Below are 9213 nucleotides of genomic sequence, written 5' to 3' on the forward strand. Positions count from 1 at the left end.
TGCACCGGGAGCCCGACGTGGGATTCGATCCCGGGTCTCCAGGATCGCGCCCTGGGCCAAAGGCAGGCGCCAAACCGCTGCACCACCCAGGGATCCCTCCTTATATTATTATTTTAAGAAATATTTATTTATTTATTTATTTATTTATTTATTTATTTATTTATTTATTTATTTGAGAGACAGCAAGCATGAGTAGGGGGAGAGGCAGAGGGAGCCCCATTTGGGGCTCAACTCCAGGACCTGGAGATTGTGACCCAAGCAGAAGGCAGATGCTCAGTCGCCTGAGCCATCCAGGTGCCCCTCATATTATTTTATCTTTTACTTGGAGATAAATTGTAGATTTACATGCAATAGTAGGAAATAATGCCCTTTATCCAGTTTCCCTAGATGGTAACATCTTGCGAAATTTATAGCACAGTAGTATCACAACCAGGCTATGGAACTTGATCAGGGAAGGTACAGAACATTTCCATGCAAGGATTCTTCATGTTGAGTCTTTATACCCACACCTACTCCCCCCCCCCCCTTTCTCTCCAACCCCTGGCAGCTACTAATCTGTTCTCCATTTCTATAATTCAGTCATTTCAAGAATGTTATATAAATAGAATGGTACAGTATGTAACCTTTGGGGATGGACTACCCATAGCCGTCCTGGCATAATTCATTGGAGATTCATCCAGGTTGTTGTATGTGTGCCAAGAGTTCACTCCTTTTTATGTCTCAATCATATTCCATTCTGTGGATGGATCCTTATAAATTTTTGTGAAGATTAAGTGAGATACTGTTTGTAAAATACTCACTTCAGTTTCTGACACATAGTGAGGACCTGGTAAATTGCCATGAATACCTCTATGACCAACTATTGTCAATAAAATGCAGAAAAAGAGAAATTGAAAGTAAGCACAAACATTTTGTCCCTTGCTGAGAAATGAATTCTGGTGAGAAACAGGACTCACAATAGGCCCACCTTAATATCTTGGGTTTTTGGCTTAGAAATTCCACGGTTTCTTTTTAGTTTGAATTCTCTGTACTTACAAAGTAAGCACCTCTAGAACCTTCAGAGGAAGGTTGTGTTCTGTTTTCTCTATTCAGTAAGAACTCATAAATTCCAAAAGAATGTGGTCTGAATTAATGAAGTTTTACCGGAAACACCAAACATTTCTCTTCTGTCCGGGGAATCACAATCTCCCCTGGGGACTCGGGAACAGACCTTCAACTCTAAACCTGAACTGTCTTCACAAAAGCAGCACAGGGTGATGAAGAAGACTGAGAACCAGAGGCCTTCCTCAGAGGGGCTTGTTGGGGTGGGTCTTCAGCCTCTTTTGCCCACTGAGCCCTTTTTAAAAAATTATTTATTTATTTATTTATTTTAGAGACAGAGAGCCTGCACAAAGAGGGAAAGAGAATCTCCAGCAGTCTCCAAACTGAGCGTGGAGCCTGACCTGGGGCTTGATCTCACAGCCCTGAAATCACGATCTGAAATGAACTCAAGAGTCTGATGCTTAACCACCTGGACCACCCAGGCACCCCTTGCCTACTGAGCCTTTTACCAAAGTGTTGAGGCAGGGCTCCCTGTGCGCCACCCGCCCTGGTTGGGGCAGCTTTACTAAGCCTTTATGCAGTGTCCCATACTACCTTGTATTTGCAGAACTGGTTGAGCTAACCTAAGCCCTCACACATCCATTTTCTCATAACCTTTTTTTTTTTTTTTAAGGTGGCTTTTTTATTTATTTTATTTTATTTTTAAAAGTATTTTATTTATTTATTTATTCCTGAGACACACACACATACACACACACAGAGACAGAGACACAGGCAGAGGGAGAAGCAGGCTCCATGCAGGAGCCCAATGTGGGACTTGATCCCGGGACTCCAGGACCATGCCCTGGGCCGAAAGCAGGCACTAAACTTCTGAGCCATCCACGGATCCCCATTTTCTCATAATCTTTAAAACAATCCTGGGAAAGGTGGCCCAGGAAAGGTGCCTCACTATTACAGATGGGGAATCTGAGACTTAGTGAGATAAACTAATGGACTTATGGCCACCTGAGGTTCTGGACCAGGGAGGGTCTGGTTTAGGAATTCCAAATCCAACACTCTTCCACTTTAGCAGTTAAATCACAAATGAAAGAATTGTGTATCATTAAGGACACCAAACTTTTCCATTCACACGTGGCTTCCGGCCTTTTGTCCAATTACAGTGAAGGAAAGAGCCCAAACCCCCCAAAGGGTTCCAGCTCTCACCCATTGCCAGACTGTGTGCTGGGCAGCATCGCTGGGAAAGGTCTGGAACGCGGCCCCCGCATGGGCCTCACTCTAGCCTAAGGCTCATGTTTTGGAGGCACCACCCTCTTGTGAGGACCACGGGATCTAGAGACTCAGACCCTTGGAAAAGTACTAGGAACAGGATGCCTTTCAGACCATGGCCTAATTGCTTGTTCTAGAAGTACTGGCTTTTCTCCATCTCCCCCACTCCTTCCCCCATGGCTCTTCCTCTCAGCCAGGTGACATCCTTTCATCCTTACATTGAGTGCACATTGAGGAAACTTGTAACCTAGCAACCGCCACTTAAGATTCCCTGAGTCACGGGCGGTTTCCAGGCCTGGGCAGAGTGCACCAAGCTGGGGCCTTAAGGAATGCGGAGCAGAGGCAGGGAGTCCAGTGACCCCTTTGCTGCCTCACCACCGTGCTCTAGAATGGTGGCCGCTTTCCCTGTCGGCGGTACCTTCTTCCTCATGTTAAACCTAAACACTTTTTACTCTGAGACCTTGCATTGCATCAGCCCTGGCTGCTCTTGTCTCTTAAAAAGTGTTTGACTTTCTGCCTTGGTTACATGGCATGGGGAGGGTGGGGATGGACGCCCCTAACAATAAAGCCTCTGGTACCCTGGAGTCTTTCTTACTGTGACATTGCTGCATCAGACTTGAAGGGGTGCTCAGCTCCAGAGAAAGCCACTCAGTATTTTTTTGTCTGAAGTCACACCTTGGGTTTCTTAAGGTCTATTTTATTTTTACTTTTCAAAAAGATTTTATTTATTTGATGGAGAGAGTGAGAGAGAGCTCACAAGCAGGGGGAGCGGCAGAGGGAGAGGGAGAAACGGGCTCCCCCGAGTGCAGAGCCCATGTGGGGCTTGATCCCAGACCCTGAGAGCGTGACCTGAGCAGATCTCTTAACTGACTAAGCCACCCAGGTGCCCCTTAAGGTCTATTTTAAATATAATAAAATGCATTGTAGCATTTGAGTTCATTAGGTACAGCAGGGGCCTGCCTAGCCACTATCTTGGGGTAGGTCATGGGCAAAGGAGGGGCGGGGTGGGAGACTAGCTGCTTCCCCGTAGCTAGCAGGGTCCCAGCGTGGTAGGCTGCGGATGGAGGAGCCGTGCAGGGCCCAAGGGACTGACAGAGCTGCAGGTGCAGGGCGTGTTGGGGCGGTGGGCAAGAGTTTTTTAGTTAGTAGAAGCTGGAGCAGCTGCTTCTCCCTCTTTGGAAATGGAGTTGACCTTCCTGTCAGTGGACACCTTCTTCAGGGTGCCACGTGGGCTAGTGGGACACACCTGGAGCTCCCCAAGGCTGGGATCACCTTCTCTCCGTGGTTCTTTTTCTGCAGTGCCCCACAGAGCGTGGCATAGGGGGAAGGTGGCTGGACTCTGGAATCAGACGGACTGGGCCTGAATCCTGGCTTGGCCACCCCTAGCTGTGTGACCACGAACAGGTCACTTCTGTCCCTGAGTCTTGGTTCCTTACCTGGAAAATGAGGAATATGGAAATCTACTTTGTAGAGTTATGGGAGAAACGAGATGCCAGGCATAGATCCTGGGCATGCAGGAGGTAGTTTCTCCCTCCCTGTGTGACGGCAAGTTCCCGCACCCTGACCTTCTGGGCAAACAGCAGGTGCCTGGCTCACAAAGTAGGCATGTCACCAGGGCTCACAGCCCACTGTGCCCAGCCACGTCTGGGCCTATGTCACGGACAGGATTTCTTCCCTCCTTGCATGCTGAAATCTCCTCCACTGCCTAAATGGCATTCTGATCTGGAGAACGAACAGCTGGTGCCCTTCCTGCAGAGAATCACCCTCTCCTTTCTCAGCAGAAGTGTGGCTACATTCAGGGGGTGGAAGTGAGGATGGCTCACCCCATCGGGACTGAAGCTTCCAGCAGACTGAGGGAGGGGTAGATTCCTCCCCCACATGGAAAAGCCTCCCTGGGACCTCTTCCCACTCAGTCCCCAACATCGGCCCAGAAGAAGGATTTAGGGCTCCAGAGGACTTGATGGGAGATGGTGTGACACAGGTGCCAGCAGTCTGAAACGTAATGGTATCTGTTCCCCTGGCCCTGCCACCCTTGGCTTGGCAATCCGGGGTCCTGTGGAATGGCCTCCTGCCCCCGGGGCCCCACAGTCCTGACTAGACAGTTGACTTAGTCACATGCCTTCAGCCACCTGCCCTGCCCCCTCTCTTCCACAGCAGAGCTCTGGCCTGAGGCTTAGAGAGACTTAGTGGGTATCAGTTAAGGGGTACACCTGTTGGAAAGTGAGTCTCGGGTATGGGATGGTGGAGTGCAGGCTGGGGGGCATTTTGGTTTTCAGACTCAGGAGCTGTACCATTTAGTGCATTATTTAGTGCATAGAGATGAGAGTGACCTTCTCTGAGAGACCTTGGCCCCTTCCCTGTGCTTACTGAGGAGGTTGTAAAAGGAAATTGGGACTTAGAATAAAATTGCCTGAGGATCTAGGTTATAAATAAGGAAGAACTTCCTGGCCAAGAGCATCAGAAAATGAAAACAGCAGCCTGAGGTGAGCGGAGAGGCCATGGTGTCACCTGCCCCGGGAGATACTGGAAATAGGAAAGACAGGGACCTGCAAGTCAGGGGACCTCTGCTCCATCTGTTCCAGCCATGTTTTGTCATAACTGGGCTGTGCACCCCTGGACCAGTCGTGTCCATTCTGGTGTCTGTAAAATTAGAAGGGAGAAAGAGGAAGAACACAGCGGCTTGAGGTCTCTCCCAGCTGGAGTGTTTTTTACTCCTAGAAGTCTACGGGGTGGGAAGCCCTAGAGAAAGAGTCATTTAACCGATGTGACAAAGTGGCGGGTTCCAGAATGGACATCCTCACATTCACCCAGGTGGCACAAATGCAGGGGTCTGGCTCCATTGGCTCTCAAAAGCATCACCAGCTGCCCAAGGCCCAGTCATCGGAAGGGACGCATTGAGGGCCCTTGCCTGGCCCTGCAGCTGCCACCACCCTCATTTCTAACAGCTAGTCCTGACGGCTGGCTCCCTGTGGGCCTTGGACACCCACCTGGAAGCCTAACCATGCTTCCTGTTGGGTCCTGACATTGCTGGGGGGCCTGTTGCCCTCCTACAGGTTGCCAGGGCAGGAGGCAGAGGACTCAAGGGCTCAAGTAGTCCTGATTCTGGCCCTTTTTCCAAATGCAAAACTGCCTGTTTGTCTTAGGTCACTGGCCCTGCTGGGTGCTCAGGCCAGTTGAGGGGGAGGAGGGCGGGGGTGGGGGTGGAGAGTGGGGCTGGTGAGGAGGGCTTATACTCCAACTCTTCTCATGTAGACGATAGCAGAGGCTTCGTGGGGGCCTGGGCAGCTCTGCAGAGGAGCAGAGGCTGCAGGCTGGGGAAGGCAGCACCAGACTACCCCTCGAACGCGGCTCTTTAAATGCCCATTAGTAAGCTAATATCGCCATTTCCAGAGCCAGCAGTGTCCTCCATTCTTCTTAATTAAAAAGAGTTCCATGTCCTGGCAGAGCTGAGAGAGGGCTCTGAATGATTTACACACCAGCCCCGCTGCTCCAGCTAGGAAATCGGCAAGGAAAATTGATTGGCAGATGGGCCAGCCTGCCTGTCATGGATGGAGCATGTGTGCCCCTGCTGGGGGGGGGGGAGGTGAGTGGGGGGAGCTAGCTTTCCTGCTGACAGGCTCGGAGTGAGCAGGCTGGGCCTCACCGCAGCCCCATAGATCTCTGCAGGCCCCAGAGGTAAAGGCTTCCACCAACAGAAGGCTAAACAAAAGGCTCTCCTGCTTACCTCCTGCTGGGGCCCCTTACCTGGAGGACAAACGCTCAGGGCTGTGAGGCCGTTGTCCCACCCCCCAGGAGAGAAAGGGGTCATTCCTTAGAGGCTCCCCTTATTTCTAGCTGGATACTGCTCACCTGATCAGTAATATACTTGGGCTCCTATTTGGTCATTGCCACGTAAATTGGGAGGAGGCTTTCTCGTGGTCCCTCTCTCCTTCCTGGCCTTCCTGCTGGTGTGTACCACATTTCATCTGAGCCTGATGTCCATGGGACTCAAAGCTCAAGGCTCAAGGCTCTGAGCACTTCATGGGGCTAGGAAGAGGTTGGTGGGGGCCCACGGGTGCACTGTCGTGAGAGAGCCAGGACGTGAGCACAGTCACCCTCAGAGGTCCTGGCCCCACTTCAGCCTCTCCCTTCTAGCCAGGCCCTGGGGCAGCTTCTAAAACAGGGCAGCCTTCTTTTCCACACAGCCTCACCTCCAAGAGCCCACCCTGCCCAGTGCCAGAGAGGCAGGCCCAGCTCGGCCTCCAGCTGGAAAGAGGGGCCAGCCGGAGGCCGAGCTGGAAAGAGGGGCCTGCAGAGGTACAGAGTAGCTTTCTCCCTGGCACCGTCTCTTTTCACCCCTTCCCTTTCTGCTCCGGTGCTTCCCATCACACACATGCACATGCACAGACACGTACACGCATGTGCATGCACACAAGCCCTCCTCCCCAGAGGTTCTGAGGAAGGGACCCTGCAGAGGCCTGTTAGGAGGGGTGGGGACATCATCCAGCGCCCCACTTTAACCCCTCCTCCCCTGGGAGACTGGCAATCTGCCACCGCAGTGAGGTTGCCATCTGGTGTGGTGACCTGTTCTCTCTGTGCTAGAGACAGAGACGGCCTGGGGAGGCCTGACGGACTGGCTGCACGTGGGCTCTGTGCGCCTGTTTAAGAACAGATGTCAGAGAGTACAGGAGAGGGAAGAAGCAGGCCAAGCCTTGGCTGAATCAGGGGGCCTGCCTGTCCTCATCAGCAGGCACCCCCAGGGGGGCTGAGGAGCCCAGGGAACGAGCACTGTGCTCCTGATTGAGGAACGCGCAGCAGGGTCTGAGCCCTTGAGCATCCTGCTAGAACCCTGGTCTCAGGCCCATAGCCTGGGTCTCTTCCAGGTGTCACAGTCTACCTCCTCTCGGTGCTGGGCTAGGGCTTGTCACCAGGACAATGTGTCTGCCTGCATAGCACCCAAGGGCCATTAGTCCTTCCCTGGACCTCACTAGGAAGTACAATGATACCTGTAGTCCTGCCCTGCCCTAACGACTGGCTCCCTAGCAGAGACCACCACCAGGGATCCTGCATGTCCTTTGGTCCTTTGTGGTCCCCACCCAGAAAGGGCTATTTGCTTCCCTGGATGACATCCCTCCCCTGTGGTCCTAGCCGCAGGAGTTATGTTCTGAGAGGTTCCTTGGGACAGATTCCACTCAGATCACAGGTGAAGGTCTTTTGTCATATCTTAGGGGAAGCATTAGCAAGCGATTTCCTGCAGGCCAAACCCAGCCCACTGCCGGTTTTTGTACAGCTAGTGATCTAAGAATGGTTTCTACATTTTTAAATGTTTGGGGGAAAAAAATCCAAAGAAAAATATTTTGCGATGGGTGAAAATTGTATGAAATTCACATTTCAGTGTCTTTAAATAAAGTTATATTGGAACCCAGCCACGCTCCTTCACTTACGTGTTGCCTGTGGCTGCTTTCCCGCTACAACAGAGGAGTGGAGTCACTGCAACAGAGAGCATATGGCCTGCAAAGTGTAAAATATTTACTATCTGGCCCTTTACAGAAAATGTTTGTGTTCCTCCACCCCTCACCTAGGTTATTTTAGGGGAAAGAGAGGGATACCACCTTTTTCCTTCTCACCTGCTTCTTACTTACCTTGACAGGTTAAATTAGTACAGCAATATCTTGAGACAATGGAAGGAAACTAACATTAGTTAGGCACCTACTATATACCAGGTATTTTTTTCCCTTGTTTATCCCATAATCTTTACAGCAATTGTGAGAAGCACAGGCACTAATAGTTGATTACATTATGGAGGCACCGAGGCTCCAAGGGATTAGGAAATCACCCAAGCTCTTATAGCTGCTCAGAAGAGGATCCTGGATTCAAACCCTTGGTCTGGCTGATGCCCAAGCCACTATCCTCTCCAGGCCACCAAGACCCTGTGATTACCCCAGTTAGGGCCCACTTAAATGGCCACTGGTTTGGAGATCGCACTCCCCACTCCCCACTCCCCCACAACACACCTCGAACAGATAGGGGAAATTGAGACTCAGGTTTTAGGTACCTAGACCCCTGTTCAGGCTCTTGGAGCCTGGTCTTCGGGTGAGGGGAGTGTGGACCACAGGCAGCAACAACCCGACAACAGTGACAACTCCACATCTGCTACACCTCCCTCCTCCTGCCTGCTTCCCCTTCTCTTGCTATTTTCATCACTTATTAGCTTTCCTTTGGGAAGGTTCAATTTGCGTTTAAATAGAAAACCTCGGGATCCCTGGGTGGCGCAGCGGTTTGGCGCCTGCCTTTGGCCCAGGGCGCGATCCTGGAGACCCGGGATCGAGTCCCATGTCTGGCTCTCAGGTGGTTGGAGCCTGCTTCTCCCTCTGCCTGCGTCTCTGCCTCTCTCTCCTCTCTGTGCATTCTCATGAATAAATAAATAAAATCTTAAAAAAAATAAATAGAAAACCTCTGATATAACGTTAAGGTGCCAATTACAAATTCATTCCTTTTTAAATATTAAGGCCCTTCAGTTCATCTCAGGGGTGATGGAAGGCAGAGGGAATGCTCCGTATTTGGGAGTAATGAATATTGAGCTGTTTACTGCAAAGCCCTTACAACTCCCCGCCAGCAGAGGGCAGAGAGGAGGTGTTCTGAAGACCCATGGGGGTGGGAAACTAAAATCCACCAAAAATAAATGTCTAACAGCAATAAGAAGCAGGAGAGTGCCAGCGGGATGGAGGCTGCTAGTGGGGCACAGGGACAACCTCTCAGTGCTGGTTCAATGGGTTGCTTGTAAGCATTTCAGGGCATGACCTATGCCTGTCCGATTTACCCTTCTTTCCCATCACCAAGCCTCCAAAAACATGGAATGAATAAATGAATGAATGAATGAGTTGACTAATCAATCAATTATGAGAGAGAGAGATTCAACTACTTTTA

Source organism: Canis lupus, chromosome 38, assembly GCF_011100685.1.
Source record: "Canis lupus familiaris isolate Mischka breed German Shepherd chromosome 38, alternate assembly UU_Cfam_GSD_1.0, whole genome shotgun sequence".
NCBI lineage: Eukaryota > Metazoa > Chordata > Mammalia > Carnivora > Canidae > Canis > Canis lupus.